The 23,170-nt window shown below is 38.1% G+C and overlaps 1 pseudogene; it reads left to right on the top strand.

The window, feature by feature from the left end:
- The window catches only part of LOC149262475 (uncharacterized), a 60,947-nt pseudogene extending 38,475 nt beyond the window's left edge, over positions 1 to 22,472 (top strand).
- Positions 22,473 to 23,170: the final 698 nt, after the last annotated feature.

Genomic DNA, 23,170 nt, shown 5'->3' on the forward strand with positions numbered 1-23,170 from the left:
ACCACAAGCTTTCTCAAATAAAATTCTCAAGAGATGCCTGTCATAAAGCATCAAAGACTTGGCAATAAGTGGTACTTTCCCTACTAAATTTTTGTCTCAGAAAATCCCAAAATGCTAGACCACATGAACCCATGATAATGACCCTCCAATGTTGAACATACAAATTTATGATTTAGTACAATCTGTATACAAATTACCATATATGAAGATAATTAACTAGGATAAAACATGTGCAATAATAATTGAGATGCCAATTGGGCTGAGCTAGCTTGGGTGGTGTTGTGGCTCCCAGAGACAGCCTTGGATTGCTTACAAGAATAGTGCCTGGGCACATCTAGATTTTGTGTGTCCCATATGATTTTCAGTGAAATGGAGACCTCACATATATTTTACACACACACACACACACACACACACACACACACACACACACACACACACACACACATATAAAGGGTTGGTTCATTCATCAAAAGGTATAAGACATGTATTTTTGGTACTTCTTCACATATGCAGTTCACAGAAGTATATGCAAAAAATAGTGGAGGCTGAGTAGTTCAAGGACTTACAGTTTAATAAGATTTTGTAGAGAAAATGAGAAAGGATAAGGAGAAAGAGCAACTCATCACATAGAGCTTAAAACTTCAAGAATTCTACACTTAACACATAGAGCTTGAGGCATTAAGAATTTCTATACTTGTTTGAGTTACAGGTAGATATAATGGACAGACAAGAGGCTGAGTGCTATGATTCATGGAGCGCAACTTTCAAAGATATAATTTCAATGACCCATACAGGCACATGCATTAACAATGTCGATACAAATGAATATGTGATGAAGTTACTGATACATGCATTACCATATCAATACAAATGAATCTCTCAGGAAGTTTGAAATATTTATAGCAGCTACGATTGCATGAATTTAGAGAAGAAACATGAAAATTGGCTTTTAACAGAGGGATAACATACGGTAATACTTGAAGGGGGAATCACCACCATTTGCTTGATATTATTAAAGATCTATATTATAAAGCCATAGAGTCTGAAAATAACATGTAGTGTTTTATTTTGAATTTCCTAAACCTTTGTTAAGTGTTGCTTCCATCTATATTATAAATCCATATAGTCTGAAAATAACATGTAGTGTTTTATTTCAATGAATTTCCTAAACCTTTGTTAAGTGTTGCTTCCTCCTATTTATTAGGAGAGGAGGAGCGTTGAACATTCATTACATCAAAATATCTTAGGCAGAGTCTGAGTTGTCAGGTTGACTAGCTGTCTCAGCCACGGATGGCTCTGTGGCCCAAAAACATTACGAAACATTAATTGCCTCATTGAATGACCACACATTACAGGAATACAAAACAAGTCCATTAGTTATATGAGAATGCCAACAAAATATCTTCGTGCCCATCCGTGTGATCGCTACTGCTTCGGGTTGTAGTTTTCTCATGGTATGGCCGCCTGTGCTGCCCAGCTGACTCCCATCGTTTTTGCCTTTACTGCTTCAACCGTTCATCCTTTAAAGCTGGGAATAAATGATATCAGTTTCATGTTGTGGTACTGAAATAGAGGACCCCAGGGAAGTACTTCATCTTTCTTCTGTATGGGGTCACCATGCCAGGTAATCAATTCCTCACGGGCCACTATGTCCCTGTTTACTTTTGTCAGCCAACCCTAGTTCTATGTCAAAAAGGGCCTTTTTGGATCAGCCCATGTCAGGTTTGAATGCCTCATCTCCCATATTAAATGGCTCAGTTCCTGACCCACCATGTCTTTAAAGCTATTCAAAACACTATTGGCGCCTTGATATGCCTGGTGATGCACTCATGGTTTAATACAAAGGACTTTTTGGTGTTGGTACTTATCACTAAAACATTGCAAAACATGTGATTCCCAATCCCCTTTAATACCCTTTGCTTCGACCCCTTTCTGTAATATACTTCATATGACCGGGGTCTTGAACCAGGTGCTTAGCCTGAAGGTGCTAGAGCCTTTAAAAGCCTGTCCAAGGGCCTTTTTCCTTTAATACATGAAATCCCACACTTCGACGATTTATTATGTTTGCCATTGATATTTCCTCTGGACCCTTGCAATCGTTGATCTATGGGGTTGGATCCACCAAAGGTATCACAATCGTAACGTGGGGGAGGGAGTGAGGACAAGTGGTTTTTGGAGGGCAGCATGAGTGGTAAGGAGTAAGTGAAGGGGGGGGGGGGGGGCAAATGATATGAGTGGGACACACAGTCAACGGGCATGGCGGGAAACTGCTTTTCGGACCCCCCCGCTGATAAACAAAAACATAGCGGGGGTGGCCAAAAAGGCTTGGGAGCCGTTGATCTAGGTGGAGTCAATCTGGGTCATCCAGAGGTGGGGGGTGTTAAATGAGTTTGTAGCCTTTGAAAGGGACGGACTCGTCAGCTTTAAAACTCCATTGTATAAAATATCGCGTCCAAGGAGTTCCCGCATATCACAATAGCACGATGGGAGCAACTTCAGTAGAGGAGGGGCTTTGATTTGTGCGATCACCAATTGCGAGATTGATGATGCCATCAGTGCCACGTGGAACCTCCTGAGTGGTGACACATGTCACCCAAAAATGCCCCCATAGGACCCTTGAAAATGTCGAATCGGCGTGCCACATTTCCTCCGTACTACCACGTCATGTCGATGTCAGCTGCTAGGTGGATTCATTTGGACCAATGGTGCTCTGCCACGTGGCCCCCTGGAGGAGAGAGAAAAGGCCCGCCTCCCTCTCGTTTTTCCTTGAATTCCTTTGTTAAATAAAATCGGCCCCTCCCAGCACATTAACAATGAAGCTCAATTTTCGACGATTTTTCATGATATCGACGTTTGACGATTTCCATGGCCAAGTGCTTGTGTGCCACCCCTTTTCTCCTACGATCGCCAGTATGTGATATCAACGTTCTACGCCGTGAACCATCGATGCAATATGTGCCATGAGCCTCCAGTCATCGACTTGCGATTTGCGATATCGATGATCGGGCAATCGCAGGTTTTGTTTCCTTCCACTACTACTATTTCAGAAAATCCCAGATTGCGATTTGCGATGGGCCTGGTCCTAAGCCAATTTCTCTTTGTTTTTAGGCTTTGAAAGGGTATCTTCAACCTTTTCTAACTTCTGACCCAGGATTTTGTTTTTGAACTTCCACCTACCGTTGGAAAACTTATTCTGAGCACTATGAAATGGAGAGGATCCAATTTGGCTTTGAGTGCTTCTGTGGCCTGGAAGATGGCTTCAAACTTCACTTATCTTTGGAAACTTTGATCAACTAAAAATTCATAATGTAATGAGTGACAACATTGGCTCCAACTGGGGATAGTGCCTTGGTGGCAAGGTGTTGAGAACCTATAGACTAGTAGCCTTCCTTCCATTGGGCATGGAATCATTTTTAAACAAACTGTAATTCTGTGCAATGGAATTATCAACATAAACTGAAAATTACATATAAAAATTACAATACAAACACCGGTATTTACAATTATTGTAAGACATGTACCTCTAGTTTTCAAAATAGAGTTTAAGGAACTAACCATTTACCGACAGTTCTAGAGATTCACCCTCTAGATTCTCAAGCATGTATTTTTTATTTCCTCTTTCTTCTGCAATATTGAAAGGGTTGAACCATAGCAGATCGAATTTTCCATTTTTTAATTTGCCTTCATGTCGGACGTCCCAACAAAGAACAAATCTCCTAGTTGAAGAGGTCGATCCTTGGCCTTCTTGTCAAACATTGATTTCATATTTTGTTGGTAATTTGAAAATTTCCCCCCCACCTATTCTTTGTTCTCATGAAGCTCGACTAGCTGATTTATCCTTCGCATTAAGGCACTTGGCTCTTCCTTTGCTTCTTGTAGTAATCTTGCCACCGACATTTCTAATTGGATCGGGAAAATTGCAGTCTTACCATACACTAGCTCAAAATTTGATTTCCCCGTGGATTGTTTAGGTGTTGCCTGGCTGGCACATAAGGAAAACTTCAGTTGGGAGTTCCAGTTCCTATGATTCTTAGCGATGGTATTCTTCAGCACCCTCAACACAGTTTTGTTTGAGGAGTCAGGACTCAGCCAAGCCATTACCTTGAGGATAGTAGGTAGTGGAGTGCTTGATGATGATGTTGAATTTATGGCAAAAGTTGGTGAACTTGGAAGATTTGAAGACCTCAACATTATCAGTGATAATTTTGAAGGGACAATCGAAGCGAGATAGTATGTTCTCCTCCATAAATATAATTACCACTAAGTCTGTAGCATTTCTAGCTAGGATCGCCTCTACCCACTTGGTGAAATAATCTGTGGCCGTCAATATCCACTTGTGTTTGCCACTGGATGGTGCGTTTATTTCTCCTATGAAATCTAGTCCCCACTGTCTGAAAGGTTCTTCCACATGTACTAGAATCAAGGGGAGAGGAGAAAGATTTTGCCTCTCAGCAAACACTTGGCACTTGTGACACGATCTGACCTGGGAATGAACATTCCCAAACAATGTATGCTAGTAGAAACCTACCTTGAGGATTTTATGTGTTGTGGTCTTCCTGCTGTAGTGTACTCCACAAAATCCTCAGTGAAAATCCTCAATCAGCTTATTAGTTTCGCCCTCTACCAAACATAGCAGCAATACTCCCATCGAGTCCTTCCAGTACAGTAGACCATTGGATATGATATATTTTTGTGCTTGCAATCACAGACTTTGGTATTTGGATTTATCCAATGCCAACGGGCACCTCAGGAATAAGAGATAATGAAATATTTTCTTATATCAAGGTGATCCCTCATATTTGGCATATGTTTTCTACTTAGATGTTTTAATCCCGCTCTAATGATCCTCTGGTTTGCATTCCTCTGTGAGCAGGTTTATCCCTAAATCCTGGCAATTATATTCGATTAAAAGCTTGGCCGACTCCTGGCCTTTTATGAGCTTGGTAGGCTTTATGTCTAGCTCATATTCTTGTATCTTAGCTATCCACCTACCCCTTTTTCCTTCATTGTCTCCTTTCACCAGGATGTCCTTGACTGTTTTCGTTGGGATAAACATTGTGATTTATGATTGTAGCACATACATTCGAAATACATTCAAATACTTGACTAGTGCATAGGCTTGCTTCTCCAAGATGTTATATTTCAGCTTGGCATCCCTCAGAAACTGGCTGAAGAAAGAGACAGGCTATTCATAACCATCTTTTCTTTTTTGTAGTAACACTGTGGCAATAGTATGTGGAGAAGCAAAAGAAAAGATGTAGAAAGGGACTGAATAGTCGAGGTTGATTAGTACTAAGGCTTCAGCCAAATATTCTTTAATTAAAATGAAAGAATATTTGGGGGCAGAGCTCCACCTAACTTTATTCTCCTTATTGAGCATGTTTGTAATACCCTTGACTATTTCTACACAGTTGGGTATGAACCTCCTTATGAAATATATTCTCCCCAAAAATGCTTGAACTTCATTCTTATTCTCAGGCAGAGGAAAATGGTTGATGGCTTCGACTTATTTATGATCAATATTCACACCTTCCTGTGCTACTATATGTCCTAGTAGCTTCCCCTGACTCAGGGAGAACTGATATTTCTTAGGGTTCACAGAAAGACAATACCTCCTGAATTTCTCAAAGGTGAGCTTTAAGTGGAGGGTGTGCTCTTCATCAGTCTTAGAAAAGACTGTGATATCATCTAAATAAACCACCATGAATTTTTCTTGCTCCCCTACGAAAGCTATGTCCATGGCTCTCTGAAATGTGGCCCCTGGATTAATAAGATTGAAGGGAACGAGAGCGTACATGAATGTTCCCCACGGGGTGGTGAAAGCAGTTTTCTTTTTATCAACAGGGTGGACTACCGCTTGGTTGTAGCCAGAAAACCCATCTATCATGGAAATTCTGGTCAAACCAACAACCTTCTACAATATATGATCCATCTTAGGCAATGGGTAGTTTTCCTTCAGTGACTCCCTATTTAGATTCCGAAAATCTACACACAACCTTATTTCTCCGCTCTTTTTCCAGATAGGGACTAGGTTGGCCACCCACTCATAGTACCTTCAAGGCACTATGATCTTTGCCTATAGCATCTTTCCCACTCCTTTTCTAATGGAGGGAAGTAAGAGTGGATTGATCTCCTCGAGTTTCTTTTTGCATAGCTTTATTCCACTTTTCAAAGGAATCTTATGTTGAATGATGTTAGTGTCAAATTATTTCAAATCCTCATAAGACCAAGAAAATACATCCTTGTAGATTTTGAATAGATTTAAATACCTTTGTCTGTATTGCAAGGGGATTCCTTTTGATAGCTTGATCATCTGGGGTTCCTCCTCTGAGCTGATGTTGTAGTCTTTTACTTGATCTTCTATATCCAGGGCCATTCGTTTGGAGACTATGTCATCCTTATTAAAAGGCCTTTCCAGTGGGATCATTCTGCGAGAGATGGTATTCCCTTTCAGTTGCAAAATTTTGCACCCAGCCACCGTGTCTTTCTATTAAGTGGCTTCTTGATATTCTTCTTCTTCTTCTTGATCGATCAAGGAGTGGGTGACCTCCCCAACGACTTTTATGAATATTTTCATATGCTCTTCATCCTAGAATACCTGTTAGTGCTTGACATTATCAAGTATTGAGGGTTTGTACTTGAATTCTACCTCATATTTGAGGAGGGGATTTTGAGGGGGCTTGAAACTGCTTGTTGCTATGGCAAGGGAGTCAGCCATCTTGTTTCCTTCCCTGGGAAGAAATTGGATATTAAAGGCCAGGAAGAAATTATCAATTAGATCCCACACTTCATTCCAGTACATCCTCAGTCTGGGGTGTTTGGCTTGGCATTGATTTCTGATCTTCCTTATGACCATCTTAGAGTCTCCATAGACTGTTAGGCATTCAATACTCATATTTTTTTTCCGTTTGTAACCCAAGGAGAAATGCTTCATACTCTTCCACGTTGTTGGTTGCCTCAAATTCCAGCTTGAATGAGAGGGGTATCAGGTTTCCCTTCAGCGATACCAACAATATTCCAGCTCCATTTCCCTCTTTTGAGTTTGCTACATTGAAGTACAATTTCCATACTTCATTTTCATTTGTGTGTCAGTGCTCTAACTACCTCGTTAGGTGTCCTGATGTTTCCTTTAAGAAGGTCTCATATTATTCTAGGAACATGCAGGAGAGGTCACTTTCTTTCCCATGCATTGGGGAATTTTCTGAACCTTTAGTTGGGGTCACAGTTTTTAAAAATCTTGATTCTCTGTACAACCTCCTTTGCTTGCCTCCAAAAGTGGGAATAGTGGCATAAGTCAGATCTAACTTGATAAAGCCCCCACCTTGTAACCCTAAGATCTAGATAAGAGCATTTCGAATTGAGGGGGAATCTCTGCGACCTCTATGTCCATTACTACGCTCTTCACAGGGATCTCAGCCAGGTTTACCACCAGATTCTTTATCATTCCCAAGAATTTGACCGTATTAGAGTCAAAGGAGTACATGTCCTTGTAGGGCCTGGTGATCTGCAAGCCCAGTTGTTCCGTCACTACTAGGGGCATGAGGTTGTGTGAGGCTCCAGAATCTAACATGTAATTATGCAGTAAGAGGTCATAGATTACCAGAGTCATGTAGAAGGGTGCAGTACAAGGATCAAGTTCTTCCAGATGCGGTCCAAAAACAACCATTGTGTAATTTTTCTTCCTAAATGATTTTGGAACAAGATTTAATTTTGTATTATGGGTCCAATTATGGAGTAGTGGATCCCATTCGATGATATTAGGAGATTAGACTAGGAAAATATGTTTTTTTTCAAAGATAAGTTACATATGGAGGCCACCCTCGCTAGGGAATTATGCACTCTCTAGTTCGATATGCTTAGAGAGAGAGATAACTTTTTCATGGTGTTGTTTAAGTGGGGCCCATGCTAGATGATGAAATGGAGGGTAAATTCCCCCATTAAAACTATATAAGGAGGGAAACTCTCTCTTCTCAAATCATTCATGAGTGTATATCAATTTCTCTTCGTTGCTCGAGCTACTTAGCCAAGTCACCGGTTATTTAGCACAAGTTCTTCAGGCAGAGATCTCATCCTTTCTTTGGGGGACTTCGAGTGCCACCCTAGGAGGGTTTCCTTCATTTCTTCAGGAGGAGATTCTCGTTGTGGTTTCCAGCAGTAGCATTGCCTTCCAAGTGGTGCGTATTTTTGGAGGACGTAGGGGAGAGGAAGTTGAGTTGTTTATGGAGATGAGTAGGAGAGTTTAGCTATGGGATTTTTCGGAGGAGAGGCTAAGGAGGATTTCTGGCCTTTGGGGGCCCATTGGGCTTCAAGTTTTTTAGTGTGACTTTTGCACTTCCTGGGCTAGTGAAGAAGCAGTGTGTGGGAGCTCATCTAGTGGGTAGAGTATCAGTCCTTGAGGCTGAGGTTTGACGTGGAGGTTAGAGGAGATATTTGGAGTGGTGTTTGCTTCCATTTCAGATATTAGAGGAGGACTTTGTGGCCATGTTATGTGGAATTTTGCATCTACAGATAAACACAATTTCCCTAGGAAGGTAGCTACACCTAGAACAATAGCTTTAAAGAGCTTAACCTTTTTCTATAGAAGACTTGAATAAGGCAAGGGACCTACTTGTTATCTTTCGCTTTCCCTTTGTCTCCTTTGTTTGGCTCCCATCGCTCCTTCTCGAACTTAATCTACTCGAAAAGTACCTGCAATCATAAATAGAGGACAAAAACCAATCAAAGCAAGAGATCTATCTACTATAAGCAAATGGAATCGAAAGAATTTACACATATAGTCATCATACATAAAGACAAGAATATGGGAAAAGGTGTAAATAACTTTATTAAGTAGAAGGCAGAATTACAACCATGAAGTTCGTTCCATTGTCACTCTTCCAGCTTGGGTTCCAACCAACATCACATCAAAAGCACAACACTCTGATAGCATAAAAATACTTGCTTACAATCTCAAACCTCACACCAACAGTATCTCCTTACAAATTCTCAAAGTCCAGTCCCTGATCACTTAGATGAGTGTTCAATTTATAGGAAAATGGAGGAGATTTGGTCATAAATGAGGGTATTGAATGGCCTTTAGCTTACCTTTCACTTTATCTGGTACTGGAGGAATAACTTGGGGAGAAATTCCCTCTTGTTGTTTTGGTTCTCTTGACATCTTCTTTGAAGATATTAGATCATATTTTTAGTGTGGTTGTGTTGGCATGAAGTCCACAAAATTTTTACAATAATAATCTATATCTTCATCATTTACTCCTGCTTATCTATCATGATTGGCCTCCTGGTGAGCCATATTCTCATGTTCTTCTTCAGAAAAAGAAGAATACAAATTTCCCTACATCTCCTATGTATCTGACGATTTCTCGTCGAGATCCTCTTCTAAATATAGAAGATGTGTGATCTGATCAAGTTGTTCCTTTCTTTCCCTTGAAATTATTTGCAATGGAGGTCTTCTATACTGTGGGTTATAACCTCGATTGTTGACTTGAGAATTCTATTTGGAGAGATTTTTGTACTCAAGTTCAAGCTTTCCAACCTTATGTGATAAAATCTTGATGAGTTTGTCTAGTTCATTCCACTTCGGGTCTGGTGATTCTCTATCTCGAGCAGAGGAGGATGCCTCTTCTTTCCCCCTTTTATTCTCAGTAGGTTCTTTATTTCCTCTTGACTTTCTTGCTGAGGTGAAAAATGATTCCACCTTAAGTGCATCAATTTGGAGTTGATCTAGAGTGAGAAACTTCCTTTCCCTCAGAGAAGCCAAAATCAGATTCAAAGGCTCCCAAAAAATCTACTCGAGCAACAGCAGGAGGAGGATTTATCTCAGCTAGCAAGTTATTGTACTTCTTGTTGAACCTTTTTATAAATTCTGAGATATCCTCTTTTGGCTTCTTCTTTATGGCATTAAAATATGTAAGGAGGTACTCATGATTTCTCTTTTCACTCCATTTCTATGTGAAAGAGTTTTCAAGTTCCTCCCAGGTAGTGATGGTGGCATTTGGTAGGGCATTTAACCACTTTCTGGCCTCTCCATCAAGGGATCGTCCAAAAAGTATCATGACCACATCCAGTTGTTCCACATTTAGGTTCTGAGAAAAGGCATAGAAGGTTTTGATGTGTCTTTATGCAGTGTTATCATCCTCCCCATTGAACCTAGTAGAATTTTTAGGTAGTCTTGGGGAATAGCACTTAGAGGTTGAGGTAAATTAAGAGGTGCATATTTATTTAGCAAAAACCTTGGGAGAGCCATATAGATGAATGGGGTGGGATTGAGACTTGCCTGAGAAAATTGGCCCAAAAATACAGTTGTAGGAGTGGCTAGACTGAATGCAGGGTATGTAAGGGTCTTAGTAGTAAGGCTTGAGTAGTGAGTAATAGAGGGTTGAGAGCTAGATGAGGAGGCTTCAAAGACTAATGAGATGGTAGTGCAAGTAGTAGGAGTTTTTTCCTTCCAGGTTTCCTAAAAATTATTTTCTCTGGGTCAGATAAAAATGGGGTTTTCTGCTCAAAGGTATCTAAGAGAGTGTGAGGCTTCTTAAAATCCAGGATAACGAAATGATGATGGGGTGTGTTGAGTCACCAAGGTGATGTGGATGAAAACATTATGTATTTTCTCACCTACACAAAGAGTGTTCAATTTGTCATATCCCAGGGGTAAAATCCTTCAATACGTTCCCCAACAATGACGCCAAAAGATGTTTTAGCTCCCAGAGACAACCTTGGATTTCTTACAAGACCAGTTCTTAGGCACATCTAGATTTTGTGTGTCTCATATGATTTTCAGTAAAATGGATACCTCACATATATTTTACATATATATATACATACATACATACATACATACATACATACATACATACATACATACATACATACATACATACATATATATATAATATATATATATATATAATATATATATATATATATAAAGGGTTTGCTCATTCATCCAAAGGTATAAGACATGTATTTCTGGTACTTCTTCACATATGCAGTTCAAATAAATATATGCACAAAATAGTGGAGGCTGAGTAGTTCAAGGACTTACAATTTAATAAGATTTTGCAGAGAAAATGAGAGAGGATAAGGAGAAGGTAAACTCATCACATAGAGCTTAAAACTTCAAGAATTCTACACTTAACACATAGAGCTTGAGGCATTAAGAATTTTTATACTTGTTTGAGTTACATGTAGATATAATGGACATCTGAGAGGCTGAGTGCTATGATTCTGTTGAAGCCCCGAAAATCGGGTCGACAACAAGGGGGATACCCACCCGGTCCGGACCTTGGTTGGCAGCTCCTTATCCGTTTGGTATAGCGGGTCCGACTGGGGATAATGGGACCAGTTTCCCAATCTAAGGGTGTGTGTGTGTGCAGAGTTGGATGTTGCTGATCTAAGAATACTTAAAGCTAATCTAATTCAAACTTTTAAACTAAATCTATGCTATTGTAATCTAATGAAAAACAACACATCTAATCTATGCTAACCTGGGGTGTATTTCTTCTATTATGCGATCTAAAAAGATTTCAGACAATAACTGGTAATAAAGATCATTCAACTATCATAAGAATAGAAATAAATTAAGATGAACTACTTTGCATAAAAAGTTAGGCAAAATAGTTGTGAACAACATATCGCATAATAAGTTATTCATATATTAGACATAAATAAATGGCTCCACCGTACAAAAGTGCCAAATGGTAACTCACACATTCATGCAATAACATATAAACAACTAAAATTGTATATCACTTTCAGAATATAAGCAGAAATGGTCAAGAGATAAAGTACCATTTATGACTGATTCTACTCATAAGCTTCAAGCAACAATGATTTGTCTCTCCTTGCTCTAACATCTACTAAGAGTACAGAAGTGCAACATCAGTAGCAGATATCAAATGCAAACATTAATAAACCTTGATCCATCCATTCATCAAAACCCCCTCTGAGGGTGCAAAAGTGCATGTTCTGAGGACAAGTTTTTGACAAATTTCTGGACCCTTCTCCAAATGCATGAGAAGGGTTTAAATACCACTAACTAATTAACTTAATTACATAAATTTAGGATACGGTTTAAATGACCGCCCTTCTTCTAAAGCAAAACTATTTCCAAAAACTGAATCTAATTCATAACTATTTCTGCATTTGCTCCTTGAATGTTGCGAGCATTCAACATTCGCTTGGGAAGAGTCGGTCGGTTGCCTTCTGCTTTTGTTTGAGTTATGCAAACAGAATGGCAAGCGCTGGCACCACTTTTTAGTACACTAGAAGATAGTTTTGAGAATTATCTTCTGGTTGGGCGAATTTACTACGTATGTACTTGGCAACAACCCAAATTTCTCTCAAACTGCTTCTGCTTTTGCTATTTCGGTTTCCGGACTTGCGAATGACTAAGCAATTTAGGGACTTTGCTTTCTGAAATTTTTTTCTTAGCGATGTGCGATTAGTGCTAGGCGCTAATCGTGCATTGAAAACTGCCTCTGTTCTTTATTCCGGGCTTTTCTGGTGCGTTTTCCTTCTTTCGCGCCTTTATCCTTTACCGGGTAGAAGTTTCAGGATTTTTGGTAAACACACTGCTTTTGTGAGCTTTCTGACCCTGAATGTTGAATCTCCTATTAACCTCAGCATCTGTTGAGTGATACTCTCGAATCTTTGGTTCTGTTGCATGCGACATCTGTTCATGAAGGCATCTCTTCTCTATTCTCCGAGCATTGACGCTTTCCCCTTTTCCTTAGATTTTTCCTGTTTTTCATTCCTGCAGTTCACGCAAAGGAAAAGAGTAATGATAATAAATATTGATACGAAAGCTCTAACCTCTATGAATGTATAAAATCATGACACCCATCGTGAACTGACTCTTCGAAAAACACAAAACCATCCTTCATTAACACTTTGGCATATGTTCATTAATTTCTTTTAAGGCGCATGCCTAATTTTGGTCTATAGACAGCTTTTCTTGAATGTTGAGCCGAGGAAATTTGCGATGGGCGATGGCAGCATCGCGTCATCGCATTACCTAGATATGTCATCGCAAATTTTTTAGATCGCAGATCGCAGATATCGCAAGATCGCAGCATCGCGGATCACATGAGTCATTAAATCATTGTGTGCTGCTTATGTGATATTGCGATATGCGATGTCGCACATCGGCTGTCGGAGATTTCTTAAGATTTTCATTTAAGAGCACTTCTTAATGTGTGCGATGCGGTGAATTTCGTGTCGCTTCTTCGCAGTTTTTTATTATGCACATAAGGGGATGTTTTATCTTCTCCACGCGATGCGATATAATTTCAAGGAGTAGAATACAAAAAGTTTTATAAAATGTTTTTTGGATTTTTTACTAAGGGTCCCCACTTGCTTAGTGTTATTGCTAATACTAAACAAAGAGGGGGGTTGTTGGTGGCCACAACAGATTCATGGGGCGCAACTTTCAAAGATATAATTTAAATGACCCATACAGGCACATGCATTAACAATGTCGATACAAATTAATATGTGATGAAGTTATAGACACATGCATTATCATATCAATATAGATGAATCTATGAGGAAGTTTGATATTTCTAGCAACTATGATTGCACCAATTCAGAGAAGAAACATGAACATAACTGGGTTTTGACATAGGGATAACATATTGTAATACTTGAAGGGGGAATCACCACCATTTTCTTGATATTCTGAAAGATTTGTATTATAAAGCCATACAAACTGAAAATAACATGTAGTGTTTTCTTAAGAATTTTCTAAACCTTTGTTAAGTGTTGCTTCCTCCTATTTAACAGGAGAGGAGGAGCGTTGAACATTAATTACATCAAAATATCTTATGAAGAGTCTCAGCTATCAGGTTGATTAGCTGTCTCGGCCAGCAATTATGAAACATTAACTGCATCATTGAATGACCACACATTATAGGAATACAAAACAAGTCAATCAATTAGATGAGAATGCCAACAAATTATCTTCATGCACATCCCTGTGATTGCTACTGCTTTGGGTTGTAGTTTTCTCATGGTATCGTCTCATGTGTTGCTCAATTGACTCCCATCGCTTCTTCCTTTACTGCTTGAACCATTCATTCTTTAAAGCTTGGAATGGCGCTATTAGTTTCATGTTGCGGTACTGAAACAAAGGACCCCAGGGCAGTACTTTTTCTTTCTTCTATATGGTCAGAACCATGCCAAGTAATCAAGTCCTCATTGGCCACTAAGTCCCTATTTACTTCTGTCAGCATTGATCGTGGTTCTGTGTCACAAAGGGCCTTTCTGGATCAGTCCATGCTAGGTTTGAATGCCCATCTTGCATATTAAATGCCTCAGCTACCGACCCACCATGCCGTTAAAGTTATGCAAAACACTATCGACGCCCTGATATGCCTGGTGATGCACTCATGGTGTAATACAAAGGACTTCCTGTGCTGGCCCTTATCACTAAAACATTACAAAACATGCGAGTCACAATCCCCTTTAGGCCCCTTTGCTTCGACCCCTTTCTGTAATATTCTTCATATGACCGGGATCTTGAACGAGGTGCTTAGACTGAAGGCACTAGAGCCTCTAAAAGCATGTCTATGGGCCTTTTTCCTTTAATACATGAAATCCCGCACTTCGGCGATTTCTGATTTTTTCTGTTTATATTTCCTCTGGACCCTTGGATTGTCGATTTGTGGGGTTGGGCCCACCAAAGGTATTGCAATCGCAACACATGGGAGGTAGTTGAGGACTAGTGGTTTTCGGAGGGGAGAATGAGTGGTAAGCAGTAAGTGAAGGTGGGGGGAGGAGGGGGTGAAATGATATGATAGGGACACGTAGCGGAGGGGTCTAGCGAGGAAACCATTTTCAAACCCCCCCCCCCCTTGTTGATAAATGAAAACAAGGGGACGAGGGGGGGGGGGGAAAAGGCCTGGGAGTCATTGATCTAGGCGGAGTCAATTTGGGTCGTCCAGAGATGGGGATTCTTAAATGAGCCTAGTGCCTTTGAAAGGGACGGACCCGTCAACTTTAAAACTCCATTGTATAAAATATTGCGTTCAGGGAGTTCCTGCATATCGCAATCGCAAGTCGAGAGGGACTTTGGCGGAGGAGGGGATTTTCATTGTGCCATCACTGGTTGCGAGATTGATGATGTCATTAATTCCACGTGGAACCTCTTGAGTGGTGACACGTGTCACCCAGAAATTCCCCCATGGGACCCATGAAAATGTCGAATCTGCGTGCCATGTGTCCTCTGTACTGCCACATCATGCTGACGTCAGTTGCCACGTGGATTCATTTGGACCAATGGTGTGTTGCCTTGTGGCCCCCTCGACGAGAGAGAAAAGGCCCGCCTACCTCTGGTTTTTCCTTGACTTCCTTTGTTAAATAAAATCGGCCCCTCCCAACGCTTTAACAATAAAGCTCAATTTTTGGCAATTTTTCGTGATATCTGCGTTCGGTGATTTCCATGGCGAAGTGCTTGTGTGCCACCCCTTTGTGTATGTGATCATTGATATGTGATATCAATGCTCTATGTCATGAACCGTCGATGCGCTATGTTCCCTGAGCCTCGAGTCGCCCACTTTGATTTGTGATATCGACAATTAGCCAATCACAGGTTTCACTACCTTCCATTGTTGTTGTTCCATAAAAGCCCCAATTGTGATTTTTGATGGGCTTGGTGCTAAGCCAATTTTTCTTTGTTTTCAGGCTTTGAAAGGGTATCTTCAACCTTCTCTAACTTTTGGCCCAAGAGTTTGTTTTTGAACTTCCACCTACTGTTGGAAAGCTTATTTTGAGCACTATGTAATGGAGAGGATCTGATTTGGCTTTGAGTGCTTCTGTGACCTAGAATATGGCTTCAAACTTCACTCTCTTTCGAAACTTTGATGAACTGAAAAAACATAATGCAGTGAGTGACAATAGGTGGTTAAGAGGAAAATTGTTATCCTCCCCACCAATGTCCAAATCCTGCTTGTAACATGTTCCCTTCTGGGCTTATTGGGGTTGGCGAGGTACAAACAATCTCACATTGTTAAAGTGGTTGAGGGTTATGAATGAGATAGAATTTAGGCTATTTTACTCAACATACGAAGATTGATTGTTGAAATTCTTTATTCTTGAGACTAGAAAATTGTTTCTAGAATTTTTGATGCAATGTTTAAATTTAGTAAAATTTTGCAAAAAAATTACAGGATTTCTTGAATGTTCTTGACTTTGTCATATCTCGACAACCATCAAGAAGTTATAAATGCACTAATAGTGTCAAATAATAAATAATTTCAACAAAAGAAGAAAAGTAAATTATAAATTTGTATTACAACACAAGAACATGGAATTCATGGAAGTGTGAAAAAAAAATCTAACAATTAGATGATGAACAAAGTTCAAACCCTTTCTTTAAACTTGAGAAATGGAAACACTTCCTTTTGTCGCTTACACCTCATAAATAAATCTCCACCAATTTTCGAGCCAACCCTTATAAACATTCTCATTATTGCTGTAGTTTTCCTTTACCCTGGCACCAAACTATCAAAATAATAGAAACCAATATAATGTTACAGTAACTAAGAGCAAAAACAAGACTCAAATTTTAGCTTCCTCGAACAATCACAATTATATGGTCACATCTTTTGTTGATTTCTAAATTTGAGAACATGCAAATAAGTACAAATTAATTACAGTAATAATACAAATTGGGAAATTTTCGAAATACAATACAGTTGATGCTTGGGGATGAATAAAACAATCAAAGACAACCTTATTTTCTATAGTTAATAGAAAACATAAGGTAGTCGTTGTTTTATGCACATGTAATTTAATCTTAATCATGGCATTACTATAGGTCCCAACCCATTACCTTGATAAGAAGGTAACTCTTTGATAATGTGCCCTTAAAATATGATAGACCAAGCCCTCTGTCGCTTGTAGTCACTATTTATCTAGGTCCATGATCTTGGTATCTTCCTGTACATTTTTTAATGAGTGAATTTAATAAAAGTGCCCAATTAGTAACTATTGGAAACTTTATTATATACACAGGTTAGATGCAGCTTTAATATTCAATAAAATTCTCACGAATATTAGGGCCAAAAGCATGAATTGTTTGTGATACATATCAAAGGGCCCTAACTCAAAGCAAACATTCCCCCAAAACTCTCACGAGTAAAAAATTTGACAATACTACTCATGCAAACTGAAACAAATTTTCTCCATATTTGTTGTGCATGTTATCAATGTCACTTTGAATATCATAATAAGGAAAAATGAACACACAAAACAAAAGCTAAGGATTTCATTATTTAATTGCCTTCTTCCTATAAAAGGAGAAAGATAGTAAATTTTGGGCCAAATTACTGGAAAATAGGAGCCCATAATTAACATAGCCAAAAGTAAATCTCAAATTTCAATAAAGTGTATTTACCACAACCAAGCTCTTCTTATTCTTGGTAGTTGAAATTCCAGAAGAAACCCAGAAATCAATGAAAACATTTTAGGAAAAAAATGTTGTTCATATTCACCGCCATCAATACACATTCCACACTCATCAAGAGTAATAGAAATATGGACAACCCCAACAATTCTTTGATTGCATGATCTTTCTATTTTGTTAACTTTCCATAGTACTGTCATAAACAAGCCTTGCATTCCTGCATTTGGTACAAGCAACAATATTGATTGTACACTCATCATTATGTGAAACCAACTAATGTCAACCACTAGCAAAAAACTTTTATTTTAGTAACTGAGTCTTTTGTTGTAAACCACCATCTGAAAGGTATTTCAACTTATTTAGTTTGGGTGTGATGTGCTCTATGTTATGAATTTTTTCTACAATGCCTTCTACAGTTAAACTTATGCAACCTACAAAATATAATTGCAAAGCCCATAAACAAAGTGCATGATATACAATGAGGGCACCATGAGACCAAGAGAGTAGAAAAAAAAGATGCACAAAAAATATTGAATCACAGAGATTTCCCAGAGTAAGAATAAGATGACACTAAAGCACACAAATGAACCCTAATAAATGAAATAAATAGAAAAACAAATAGCAATCAATACACTAAATGACTAAAATAAAATAAATTGAACAAGTACCAAATACGAAAATATCAGCAAAACTCGCACATAACCAACCATACAACATAAATTTCAAAGAAATGAATTACCTTTGTTCTTTGAATTCGAAATAGGTAAGTTGATAAGCAATGTTTTTATTTGTTATTGAAAAAGATGAAACAAAAAAAGAGAAAATGAGAGAAAGGACCAAAATATATTTTGTATGGTTATCAATGTTTCTTTTCCTAATGAAGTTTCAAAAAAAATTAAAGTTTCAATTCTATGAAATTCTATTTTAATGGGCCTAGGGGATAAAATCATGTGAAAACACCTCCATTTAATATCCCAATTTCAAAACATTTCTTAAAGAAAAATTTTGTTGCATGAATCCCATACAAGTAAAATAGTTGAACACAACTATTCCCATTTTGTCCTATGTCAAGTAGATGTAATCTATATTAAGAAATACAAGATACTTGAATGTTCAAAATACCAAAAACAAACACATACCAAAGACATGTACTACTCTTCACAACTTTTTTACTGACAACTACATCTTAACTTGTGTAAACTTTAAAAGGGCATCATCAATGAGGAATTGAATTGAAGGATACTCCACGTGTACTTGTTCATTTTTCACTACAGCGCATAGGTACTTGAAAACATTTTCAACTGAGAAAAGATCTTGTAGGCTCAGATAAAAAGTAAAAAAGGAGCGTCAGTGCATGCTCCTCCCCTACTTGACCTTGCATTCTTGAACATATCTAATCCCAATTACACCACATACCAAAGACAGATACCAACATTGGTAAGTTTGGACTAAAGTTTGCAACTTTTCATACACCACAGATCTCAAATTTTGAAAATGACATTGAGACATTGCAGTAATATTTAAAATGCCATCACTTAGAGGATGTTCCATGAGTACCTTTTCATTTTTCATTGAACTTCAGACGCACTTGCAAACATTTTCAGCTAAGAGAGGATCTTGTAGGCTTATATTAGAAGTGAAAGGAGAATCAGAGCACGTTACTTAGTGTACTTCACCTTACACCTATCCACACTTCCCAACATGGTCCTTGTTTTTCCCTAATTACCTTTGCAAGAACTATAATGATTGACTGTCATCATGAGAAGATTATGAAATAAAATATCCCCTCACAAGCAAGTATTCCTAGAGTTATCCCACATTTTATGGGACACTCTTGCCATCAATCATTAATTTCTTCCAACTGTCTTGCCAAACCTAAATAATATCTAGAAACCATCTTAGCCTCCAAACAAATTGCCAACTTTCCCATATTACAAATAGTTTATGATATGCAACATGGTAAAAGATTTCCCATGTAGAGTGGGTTGCTAGATCTTCTTTCAAATAGTCTACTCAGTTTTATAGGTTCATGATTTTCATAAATGGTCATTGGATCAACAAGATTCACATGTTTTTGCTTTTAATGGCATTCTAATAATACTTCAACACTACAACCAACTATTTTTTTTGAATTTCAATTTATCCTCATTCAAACCTTTCCTTTCGTCACATCCTGATATATTTCCTTGAAACAAGTAGTATCTTTGTCAAAATCCTCAAGTTCCACTTCCAAACAATTCATGCCAGCCCAAAAATAATAACATCCTTATCCATATTATTCCTAAGAGAGTCAACCATAAAATTCTCTCAATTTTTCCAATAACCCCTCAAAGTATACTATAATATTAAATTTTTCAACAATAAGCTTCTTTGTTTACTTTGAGAGAAAAATTGTGTGTTGCTTATCACACCTTACACATGCACTCATTTTTTGAGCAATATTGTCTTCCCGCTACCCCTAACACAAATCTTAAAAATACAAGCACATAACCAACATAGCATCTCAGTAAACAAAAATAGAAACTATTGTCTGCATACCAAGAAACTTCACATTTTACAAGTATTTTCACTCTAGCTTGAATTTCCCTTAAGCTGGCATCCAACTATCAAAATTGAAAAGACAAACTAGCAACCAATATAACATCTTGGTAGCTAAGAGAAAAAATTAGATATCTGGATATTATGAGATTCTCGTCGGCTCAAACAAAAACATTATATGGTCGCAATTTTTTATTCCAATTTCTCAATTTGGTGACTCACCAAATATCTACAAAAGAATTCACATTCTTACAATATAAATACACATGATTTTTTTTAGGAATACAATATTATTACTTGATGTTTTTGGGTGAATGTCCTAATCATGTACATCATTATTTATTCTAGTTTCCCAAAAAGTAGGATCCAATCATCATGTTGCACCAATTTAATATGATCTTGGTCTTTGGTTCATCCGGGTTAGCGGAATTTATAGGCATAATGTTACTTGGGTTGTATTTCCTTTCCTTTTTTTTCTCTAGTTATCGTCGCTTCACCTGTGTTCATATAGGGAGGTTGGTGTATAGATATCTTCTTTGTGGAGAGAAAAATGGATTCAGGGTGGTATTTATCATTGTTTGTTTTGGTTTTTTGTAGATTTGTAGAAGCCATTGAATATGCTAAGTACAAGGACCCGTCACTGTTCGTGCAGAGGACTTGCTGGCTCAGATGACTTTGGAGGAGAAGATCAGATAGATGACATAAATTGAAATAATAGTTGGTACTATAGACATTATGAAAAAATACTACATTGGGAGTGTACTGAGTAGAGGAGGTAGCGCTCATGCACTCAAGGCATCTCTAACCACATGGATGCACATTGTGGATGAGCTCCAGAATGGTGCCATGTTGACTTGTCTTCATATCCCCATGATAAGTGGTATTGATGTTGTGCATAGCCACAATAATGTCTACGAGGCTACTATATATCCTCCCAATGTAGGGTTTGGAGCTATAGAGATCCTGATTTGGCTAAAACAATAGGAGCTACTACAACTCTAGAAGTTCAAGCTAGTGTCATTTAATACGTATTTCCCCATTGTATTTTTGTTTGCAGAGATACTTGATGGGGGAATTTCTATGAAAGCTATAGCGAGGATCGAAAATTTGTCAAGGCGATGTCAAAGATAATATTTTGCCTCTAGGGGAAGGCTCCCACCAATTCCACAAATGGGTGCCTTTCGTAGCTGGAAATTCAAATGTTGTAACCTATGTTAAGCATTTTGTGGGTGATTTTGGAAACAAAATGGGTATCAATGAGGATAATATTGTAATCAATTATAAAGGATTGGTGCACATCCACATGGATGCCTATTTTGATAACATTGTGAAAGGAGTGTCCACCATTATGGTTTCCTATTCTAGTTGGAATGGCCAGAAGATGAAAGCTAACCATTTTATTGTTTCTCATGTTCTTAAGAAGAAACTTGGATTCAGTGGTTTTGTTATTTTAGATTGGAAAGTTATTGACAAAATAAGTAACCCATAGGCTACTAATTAGTCTTTATTAGTTTTGATGGTGTGAGTGCAGGGATTGACATGGTGATGGTTCCCTATAATTTCAAAGACTTTATTAACAATATGTCTTCGCAAGTCAAGAGTGGTTTGATCCCCATGACTAGAATAAATGATGCAGTTAAATGAATATTGACAGTAAAATTCACCATCGGGTTGTTTGAGCATCCTCTGGCCAATCCAAGCCTAGCCAACCAACCCATAAAAAGGAGCACAGGGAATTGGAAAGAGAATTTGTTAGGAAATATTTGGTCTTGTTGAAAAATGGGAAGTCAATCAACAAGCCTTTGCTCCCTTTGGACAATAATGCTTCCAAGTTTCTTGCTGCAATGACCCATCTTAATAATTTGGGTTATCAATGTGGTGGATAGACGATGACATGGCTACGATTAAGTGGAAACTTAACCATAGGAACTACAATTCTTGAAGCAATCAAATCAACTATCATCCCATCTACTAAAGTGGTTTATGAGAAAAATCCAGATGCTAGCTATGTCAAAGTACAAGGGTTTTCATATGCCATAATGGTTGTTGGTGAGATACCTTACGTAGAAATGCTTGGGGACAATCTTAATTTTACCATTCCCCTAGGCGGAAGTGACACGATTAAGAATGTCTATGGCACCTTGAAATGCCTTGTAATCTTGATATCTGTAAGGCCACTTATTATTGAACCTTATCTTCCATTGATGGGTTATTTTTTCTCTACATGAATTCCTAACACTGAGGGCTAAGGTGTGACAGATGTTATTTTTTTGGAGATTATAATCTTCAAGGGAAACTGCCAAGAACATGGTTCAAGACTGTTTATCAGCTGCCTATGAATGTAGGAGACAAGCACTATGATTTGTTGCTTCCCGTGGGTTTCAGATGGTCTGAATATGTGGTACAATGGGGGAGAAGCACTATATCCTCGATTTACCTTGGATTTTGGATTGATCAGAATGTTGGGGACAAGCACTATGATCCCCTATTTCCCTTGGGTTTTTGATTAACCACAACAGTCGTTTAAAATCCAAGGGAGTAATTTAGGCTTACCAATCTCTTATTTAAAAAAGTGAGTGCATTTTCTACCAAATTATGTCAGTTTTTGATAGATGTTATATGAAAGCTACCAAAAACATGGTTCAAGGGTGTTGCCCCTGTTTCCTTTGGGTTTTGATTGACCACAATAATAGCTAAAAATAACAAGTAATTTAGACTTGTCCATTTCATATTTAAACGAATGAATGGATTTTGTAAAACAAATATGATCATGGTCTTGAGATTACCATAAACAACACTGCATTTTGATAAGTAAGCCACCTTTCTGATTGTGTTTACTCCTGACATTACTATGTACCCCATTCCAATACTTTGATAAGTGGGCAACTCTATGATAGTGTCCACTTAACATATCACATACCAACAAACACACCACAATATTTGAAGGTAGACATTTTTCTCTTTTGACCCATTAGATTATTTTCTTGTACAATTTTTTTTTTCCCATTGATAAATGTAGATAATTTACAACTATTACCTTCTGCTATATATAGTTAGGCCACATGCAACTCTATTGTTTAGTAGCCTTCTCATGAACAAGGCATGAAAACAATAATTGTAGTATCACAGGTTCTAAATTATCAACCAACATTCTCAAAAATCTCCCAAAGGAAAAATTGTTGCTTTCTTCTTATCATGAAAATTGAGATAGCATTTCTTCATACT

The sequence above is a fragment of the Pinus tabuliformis genome, chromosome 6 (assembly GCF_031772625.1).
Source record: "Pinus tabuliformis cultivar Carrire ecotype Pingquan chromosome 6, CPIR1, whole genome shotgun sequence".
In the NCBI taxonomy this organism is placed as follows: Eukaryota; Viridiplantae; Streptophyta; class Pinopsida; order Pinales; family Pinaceae; genus Pinus; species Pinus tabuliformis.